Source organism: Benincasa hispida, chromosome 8 (assembly GCF_009727055.1).
Source record: "Benincasa hispida cultivar B227 chromosome 8, ASM972705v1, whole genome shotgun sequence".
NCBI lineage: Eukaryota > Viridiplantae > Streptophyta > Magnoliopsida > Cucurbitales > Cucurbitaceae > Benincasa > Benincasa hispida.
The window spans coordinates 37690913-37700858 of NC_052356.1; positions in this window are offsets into that span (position 1 = coordinate 37690913).

The following is a 9946-nucleotide window of genomic DNA, read 5'->3' on the forward strand; positions in this document are numbered from 1 at the left end:
AAATTGAATATATTAATTATTATAATGTAAAACTTTATTGATTACAAAAAGAAAAATTGAATATACAGTAGGATTATTATAAAAAAATTTGAATATATACGATAAATTATAATAAAAAATTTGAATATATAATAAAAAAAATTATTTATTATTCAATCCCCTAAACTATCTAGAGCCCGTCCTTAGTAACGAAGGACACTTCCTTCGATTATTGTCCTAACTGGTTACAAATCTACATCCTTGTCGAGTAGCTGGTTCTGTCCAATCCATCTCGTTGTGATAACGTGAACTTTTCGGGTGTTTAGTTTATGTTTATCGTGTCGGGTGTCAGTTTTCAATTCAAAAGTTCAACAAAGCAATTGAAGATATCAAATGAATAAATCAGAGCTGTCTAAGTTTTTTTGACAACATTAGTTTAGAGCAATGGACTTGCACATGATGGAGATTCAGATATGGGTGGATTACGACCAAATCTATCAGAGTGCATAAATGGAGTCCTCAAAGGAGCTCGGAATGTTGCTATAAATGCTCTTGCTCAGATAATTTCTTCAAATGCGTGAACTATTTCGAGAAAGAAGAGCAGAAATAAGGGATGCATTGGAGCGTCAAGATAAACCCAAGACCTGTTGATCCCGATGTTTTGTCGACTCCTTCATCTCATGTCTCCTTCCAATCCTTCTCCACACGAGGTTTACTCGATAGTATAATAATCTAATAAATTCAATATATTCAATTTATTGTCTAATGATTATTCAATTATAGTATAATAATCTAATATATTCAATTTGTTGTCTACTGATTATTCAATTATAGTATAATAATCTAATATATTCAATTTATTGTCTAATGATTATTCAATTATAGTATAATAATATGATATATTCAATTATAGTTTAGTGATTATTCAATTATAGTATGATTATTAGCTCTTTTTTCTCTTCTTTTATATATATTTCTATGAAAAGTTCAAATAAAGTGAAAACTCTCGCTCTCTCCTAAGATCTTGCTCTCTCAATCTCGCTCTCTCCTAAGATCTTGCTCTCTCACTCTCCTCTCTCCTAAGATCTCGCTCTCTCAGAATCGCCATCTCCTAAGCCCTCGCTCTCGATCTCAATACCTCACTCTCTCTGTTATTGTTGTTATTTTTCCATTAATGATTACTAGCTTTCATTTCTTCTGGAACAATCACAAACACTTTTTTGATTATGGATCTACTTTTTTGTTCGTAGACAAAACTAATTCGGAATTGTCTTTCATTCCAAGGCATAACTTGTATCCATGCGCTTCATATTCGCCTGGAGTTCGCTCCCAGTAATATAGTCATCCCCACCCCCTCACGTCAATCCTACAAGCCTTCGTCTAATTCGAAATGATAACAAAATGCATAGGTTGTTAGAAGCAGCTCGAGTACACAGATACATATAGTATACCATCTCATTACTTTATTTCCTCTATGAGGGAAAAAGAAAAATAATAAACCTGCAATCTCGAGGGTGGATATGTGTCGAAACTTCAACCTTCGACAACCTAAGCGAGATTCGCGAGATTTTCCTTGTCGAGGGTTGAAGTTTCGGCTTATGTATTGTTTCCAAGTTTTTTTTTTGTTCGTCGAGTTCTCAACGTTCGACCTCTAGCCTCGAATTCCCAAAACAACAATATTTCTTTAATAAGTTTCAAAACAACAATATTTCTTTAATAAGTTTTGAAAACAATAATATTAATATTAAAGGTCCATTTGTCACTCATATTTTATTTTGTTTACTATTTCCTACCTAAACAAAAATAGTTTATACCCAAACACAAATTATTATAACTCAAACTAAAATATTATTTTGTACCTTAAACATTAATTATTATAACTCATTGACTATTATAATCTACTAATTATAATAACCAATTCAATATTCTAAACGTTTTTAAAATCAATTTGAATATAGTACAACCTAGACAAAAGAGAGAGAGAGAGAGAAGAAGTTTTGATGCTTTTTTTATCTTTTTATTTGAATGCTACTTGATACTTCAAACTCAATCTACTTATCAATAAAATTTGATAAATTAAATGGCTAATTAATTAAATTCACTTTTTTGTATGTTATATATTTAGATAGGTTTTTTTTTTACAATACGTCGAGTGAGAATTGAACTACATCATGTTTACGATCCAAAATGTATACTCGCATGTTTAAATATGTTAATAAAGAATAATTTATGATATTGCTATTTAGTTTACAAAATTCAACTCTTTTTGAGTCTTTTCAAAAGGATATAATTGAGTTTTTTATAGAGTCAAATTGGGAGTTTTAAAAAACTAAACAGTGAATAAGAAAATTCTAACAAGGTGAGAAACTATTTGGTACAATTAGCCACAATTAAAAGACATGAAACATGTGAAATAACGTGTAACATGATTTTCTCCCTCTTTTGGACAATGGTTTAAAAACTAAGGTTTGACTAATTTAAATGTGATTTATTTTACTTGTGAACTAACTTTCATGTGTTTATTTCTTATTATTTTTTTGTTTAAAAAAAAAAAGTTTCCAAACAACAATCTAGTTCATAGAATTTAGATGAAGATGATTTAGGTCATGTTTATCAAATTATAATGAAAATTGGTATAATCCGAATAAGATTTTATTGATAGATGAATCGTAATAAACCTAAATTGCAAATATAATTAAATTGATTTTGATCGTGTTTACATAAAATTATGAATTTATCACATTTTACTGTTACCTTTATCATTACGGTTACTCCTTGACCCTGACGATAACAGTAAAGGTAACAATAAATAAAACGATAACTGTGACAGTCAAAGTAGTAGCATCCACATAATTTTCAACTACAATCAAATTGAACACTCTTCATTCCTCAATTAGATTGCACAATTTGATTACAAATTTCGAGATGGATCCTACAACACACTAGAAATACGAAACACATGTATACAATAACAAAAGTAATGAACTAGGCTCACTTTTTACATTACCATTGACGAATAACTTTTCATCCGAGGTAAACGTGGCCTTAGTTCCATATTTTCAATCTTAAAACAATTTAATTTTATCGTAAAAAAATAATTTTCAAATTTAATACAATCTCTTATATATGTAGATTATTTTTAGTACTCTTGTAATGATCTGACTCACTAAGATAGGTAAAGGACTGTTACTACATGTATGCACAAAACTCAAAATGACTTTTTCGCAAAATTTGTCTAAATACAACAAAGTTTCATAAAATGAATTTCTAATAATAAATCACAAAGAAAATAATTTCACCATTCGGGGTACTCCTAAATCCAATTGGAAAACAAAATAAATAAATATGTGAATAAATCACTCAAGAATTTAAATGTTTAACTTATGAATCATAACATGAAAACATGAGAAAAATAAAACATAGGCAAAAGCGTTTGACAAGTCCCAATGGCTCGATCACAAATTCTTCTTGTCTTTACCTAGAAATGATGTAGATAAAAGAGTGAGTATAAGTGACCTGCTACTGGATCCACTAGATGCATATGTTAGTTTCCCTATCAAGACAAAGGTGTACATTCTGAACATAGATATAGGCATAGGCATAAAGGGCAAACCCAAAGGCACGCTTTCATAAGAAGTAATTCGGTAGCGTCATAATAACATAAACATAGGTGACGAACCCATAAGGACATCGAAACATACATAGGGGATGTACATTAGGGGTGTCACGGTTCGGTTTGGTTTGATTTGAGGCTCAAATCAAACCTAGTCACAAATTTTAAAAAGTGTACTTTTTGAAACCAAACCGAACTACATGTTCGGTTCGGTTTCAAGTTTTTTTTTTAATTCTTTTATGTTTTTCATATTTTCTAGATTATAAGCAGTTCGGTTTGGTTCTGTGACATCCCAATTTTTTTATGTAATTTAATTTCGATTATTTGTATTATTTGAAAATTATTTTGAATTTTGGAGGTTAAAATTGAATTATCCTTTTAATATTATTCAATTTAACCCCCAAAATTCAAAATAGTACTCAAATAATGCGAATAACCAAAATTACATTACATAAAAATTTGGAATATTACATTCCTCCCCCCTTAAGAAACTTTCATAAGTACGTAAAGATCTATAATTTTCAATACATAAGTAACATCTCCAAATCTCTAAAGTAAAAACCAATTCCAAGTCATAAGTTAAATGGTTTAACATATCCCTAATCAACCAACACTAACAACCATGTGACTTTAGTGCATTCGCATTAATCATGTTCACCAGGCCCTTTATACCTTGGTTGATACTCATTCTTGTTCTTATATCTGATACTAGCTTCAGTTTTGGCCCTTTCATGTGTAGAACTTGTCTTTACAATATAGCTAAGTCACTCTCCTTATAGAAACAATTTTTACTAATGTTGTTCTCAACCATCCAATCTATGACTAAATAACATTAAACTTTACCTGTCAAAAACTACCAAGGTTATAGCTAGCATTCATTACGCCAACAAACCTATCGTGCCCTATTCCTTTCATGTACCATAAAATAACTTTGTATAAGGAAAGCTGAGCAAACATGATCTTTCATACTAACTTAGCATACTTTGCAAACTAAGAGCACGAATGAACACACGGAAACATAATCATAAACATCACCATAGTATACGTTCCTAGAATGAAAAATATACCTTTCTCCATAGGATCAAACCTCTTGGCCTCGTGTCGAGTCATAGTATGTCTCGTCCTCGTTATTCTTGCCTCTCAGTAGTCCCTGATCCCTGCCACCTTTGTTATTTCTTTCAAGGCACCTATCAAACATATGCCCACTCTAACCACATTAGTAGCAATTTCCTGTACCAGCCAAACAATGCGCCTAATGATGCTTCCCACAAGAACTTGTACTAGTCTATCAAAACTTTGGCGCTTATGCTGAGAATTTTCACCCACCCGATTTGATTTCCTTTTTTGACTCATGGATTCTATTCCCAACAACTTCCTATACTCATCCCCTTTTGGGAATGAGTATTGATCCTCACGGCTACCTACAGTGCCGCGACATAGGTTTTGAGGTCAAGAGCATGAACCATAACTCGTAGTCTGCTCCTCAAATCCTGAACGAACCCTTTCGTCCTTGCCACCTTTGTGGCTACCAATTTAGGAGCAAAATGGGACAACTTGTCAAATTCTTGCTCATACTTCTCCACTGGCTACCAATCCCTTGCTTTAGATTCAGGAATTCAACTTGCTTATTATATCGAGTGTTGGCAGAGAAATATTTTTCATAAAAATGCTCTTTAAACTGATCCCACAATGCTAGCCCTCCATTTGTGTCAATCATCTTTTCTGCAGATCAATTATAAATTCTAAAAATTCATCTCTAAGTAAAAATTAAAATTGAATTATCCTTTTACAATAATTTAATTTAATCTCCAAAATTCAAAATAATTCTCAAATAATACAAATAACAGAAACTAAATCATACAAAAAAAATTGGGATGTGACAGGTTTGGTTTCACGGTTTTTTTTTTTTTTTTTTTTTTTTTTTTTTTTGCTTTTTAAATTTTTTTATGTTTTTTCATATTTTTTAAATTATATGTATATTGTTTTGATATATTTATTAAAAAAAAGTTGTTCTATTCAATTTCAAATATAATTTGATTTGAAAATATATCAAATGGAATCTTTATTAGCTAATTTTAAATTCCAACATTAGGTCTTAATAAAATCACCGTAATTAATATAAAAAAATCTCCAATTAACTTACCCAAATATTATCTAAATAGATCCCGAATCTGCTGGACAGTAGGTTAATTTTCCCTTCAACACCGATAGATAATCGAATTTTTAACCCAATCCTTAAGGGGTCGTTTGGATTGAGGTTTTCTCAATGTCCAAGAATTAAAGATGTCTAGGAATTATATATCTGGGAATAAAATTACTGAAAATCAAGGATGACTTTGTTTGGTTGTGCATGGGAAAACAATGTCTGGGAATAGTATGTGAGAATTAAAAAAAATTGAGATTGTGAAAATAAGTCCATGAGGGTTTATGCCCAAAGTAGACAATATCATATCATTGTGGAGATAGTTTGAGGGTCTTATCCCTATCAAGCATTTGATGAAATGTCTTGAATCTGTTTGTTGGCGTTTCAAAAAACCAAGTATGGGGTCTCGTTGACCTATTCAGAATTCGTATTCAGCATATTTATTTATTTGTACTTATTTACGATTATGACCCTAGGGTTTAGAGTAGTGCGCTATATAAACTCTCTAATCCTAGAGGCGCCGTTATGATGTAATTTTCTAAAAATATTCTCTCTAATAATACTGTACTCCCTCTGCCCATGGACGTAGCTAACACACTGTTAGTGAACCACGTATATCTGTGTGTCGATCTTCTCTATCTCTACGTTTCCTTTTTTTGTGTTCTTAATTGTCGATTCTGTAACAATACGATCACTTAAATTATCTACACGATCATTGAGCTCCGCTACACGATCATTTACAAAATACTATACGATCGCTTAAATTATTTACATGATCGCTAAGTAATAAAACGCTATACGGTCGACTACTCAATGCTATACGATCGGCTACCAAATGTTATATGATCACTTACCAAATGCTACACGATCGCTGAGCTTGGCTACACGATCGCTGAGCTCGGCTACATGATCGCTTAACTCTGCTACACGATCGCTGAGTAACAAAATGCTATACGATCGCCTACCCAATGCTATACGATCGCCTACTAAATGCTATACGATAGCTTACCAAATGCTATACGGTCGCTTACCAAATGCTACACGATCGCTGAGTAACAAAATGCTATACGATCGCCTACCCAATGCTATACGATCGCCTACCAAATGCTATACCTGTCTCTTATACACATCTAGATGTGTATAAGAGACAGATGCTATACGGTCGGCTTAACTCTGCTACACGATCGCTGAGTAACAAAATGCTATACGATCGCCTACCCAATGCTATACGATCGCCTACCAAAGTCTCTTATACACATCTAGATGTGTATAAGAGACAGACGTGCGACAGTGTGATCTACGAGAGTGAGAGACGGTCGACGACGGCTGACGGATGACAGCAGTGACGACAAACCCACAACGGTTGGTGGAAGAGCAGCGCGACTGACCTCGGGCGAGCGTTTGACCAAGTCAGTAGTAGGGGTGTTCATGGGTTGAATTGTGTTGGGTTGAAAGACTTTTTAGATCCAACTCAAATTTTCAACCCAAATAACCCTTATTAAAAAATGAACCCAACCCAACCATGAAATATTTGAGTTGGTTCGGGTTAATCGGATAATTTATTTAAAATTTTGTTCTAAAAAGAAGCAAAATGTAATATGTAAAAATCTAATTTAATTATTTTCATATATTGAATTAAGGTTAACAACTCAATTTCAATTTATATAGTGAAAAATTTCTTTCTAAGGTATAAATAAACTATCTTTAAAAGTTGTTGAAGAATAAATTATTCAAAAAATATTGGAATTAAATAAAATTAAAATCAATATATGTATAAATAATTGTGTTATAAGTAGTAAAAATTTATTTTTTAAAGTTAATAATAAATTCGGGTTGGTTTGGATTATATTAGGTGAACCCATGAATCAACCCAACCCATAAAATTTTCATTTATTTGAACCCAACCCAAATCGTATGGATTAGGTTGGGTTGATCGGTTTTTTCGGGTCATCGAGTTTTTTGAATACCTCTAGTCAACAGAGGGAAAAACCACCGGGGGCAACACTTAAAGTTGCGGTATTAAACGATTGCGGTCATCGTATAGAAGTTGCGGTATTAAACGAATGCGGTCACTACACGATTGCGGCTACACGATAACGCATAATAGAGGGATCAACGCAAGGTTGGTGGAATGAACGCATCAACACATCTCTTGGAAAAATCAAAAGAGGATGTTGACATCTCACCTACCATGCTGTTAGCAGCAGAGATTCAGAAAGGACTAACGCACTGCGAATGTCAGAATCAGAGCAGTCCATTAATGCTGTCGGCGATCCAAGCTCTATATAAAGAAGGCGATGAGTAGAAGTTCAAATCATCCAAGGTTTTCGCCTGAGGTTCACCTTAGGACGGATCCTTATGATCTAGACAAATGCGTGAGAAGAAAGCTTGAGAGTTCTTCATCTCCTTCCTCCATTCCGAGTGACGACCAGAGCCTTCGACCGGATTTAGATCTCGAGAAAGTCAGCTCCACTGCCCTTCTATGGCACCACCGACAGCCTTGACACACATCTGCTGGAAGCAAGATATTGCTTCTAGTTGGTCATTTCATTTTCTCTTATTTTCTTATATTATATTGTATAACATTTTGGGATTAAGGAATTAATACATTATGTGTTCAATGCATTTCTGTGTTTCCTTCGATTCCATCTCCATATTCTTTACTTAGTATCCTTAAATTTCTTTGCATCACTTAGTGAGATTGCTAGAGTATCGCATACTTAGTCATGTGGATTAGAGATATGAAATATGTAGCAAACCACCGAGAGGTGTGCATTGCGGGAGTGTGTGAGAAAACCTTATTTGCTTAGTGTGAAGCTATAGCAACGCCTGTCTATAGGTAGACACAACACTTGTCTATGAGTAAAGTCAACAACAACTAACTGCCCGGAAGGGTAAGTGGTTGGTCGCATTAAGCAATGTAAGCAAGTATTCACTAGAGATAAGAATAATCTTACGTCAGCCAAGTTTATGTGATTACCTTGTCTTATGAGTGCATCACTCATCATTTAGGCATACTTGAGAAAGTAGTCTAAAAACCAAATCTAAGACTCAAGAGAGCGGATTGGAATGCATAAGCAAGAATAAGGAACTTAGAGATAAGCTCCGTTTTCTATTACACAGCGTATGCACCCTATAGATAGGATATTGGATGCATCAAGAAGTAGAATACGGTGGTATGCGGCTATACGCTCATGCGGCGAGAGCACATGAGCGGGTTATAGATGTTTAGGCATAGGCTTCTCGACATTATCGCATATACATTACATGCGTCCTAGAATTAGGCTCAAGTGTGTGTAGCATGATCGCATAGCTTGCATTGGCTGAGGTTGTCCTTGCGGTCAAGCTTAGGGTTGCGATGAAGACATCCTCACATTTTATCTATTTTCCATGCATTTACTACTCGTCGACGGTTGTCGTGTCTCTACCTCTCATTCATATTCTCATTGTTTTGTCTATTAGTTAGGAGTAGGAGTAGTGTTAACATAAAAACCCCTCCATCATTCTTTTATTCAACCGCCCATGCACATTATCGCATACGTCTAGCTACAAGTCCCGGAGTTCAACCTCGGATCACTCGAGGAACTTGCATTCGCGTTATACTTGGCGTGAGCACAAGAAAACTTGTGACAGAAATGCATGGTCATTGCATACATTCGTTAACGCATAGTTCGTTCTAACATATGACCAACGATGCATGATAATCAATGCATACTTTAAGACATGCATCGCATAATGCGTTCATGTAATTTTAGTCTTCAAGTAATTGATAGCTAATTTACCGTCATCAAGTTTTTGACACTGTTGCCGAGGACGACCGAAGTTAGAGTTTTTCATCTAACTACTCGTAAGTATAGTTGAATCAAATTACCATTTTACCCCTGTAGTAACATCTAACTCCTTAAGTACCACTAATCCCTTTAATGAACAATTAGTCATAGTCCAACTATGACTAAACCCCTCTCGGATTAGGAGAAGGTGAGGCACCTCAATGTTCATACCCTGGAATCAGCCCTTAAAGGAGCAATTTATCTTCTTAACATAACTATAGGAAAAGAGTGAATTTCTTCTTATGTAGCCGTGTTCCCAGCTCCCTAATCAGATGAATCCCTAAAATGGTAGGCTTATTGAGTCGACGAATCTGACCACTCTCACCCATACAAATTAAATGATCGCCCTTATAAGTAGGAGTTCAAAACTCACTCAAGATT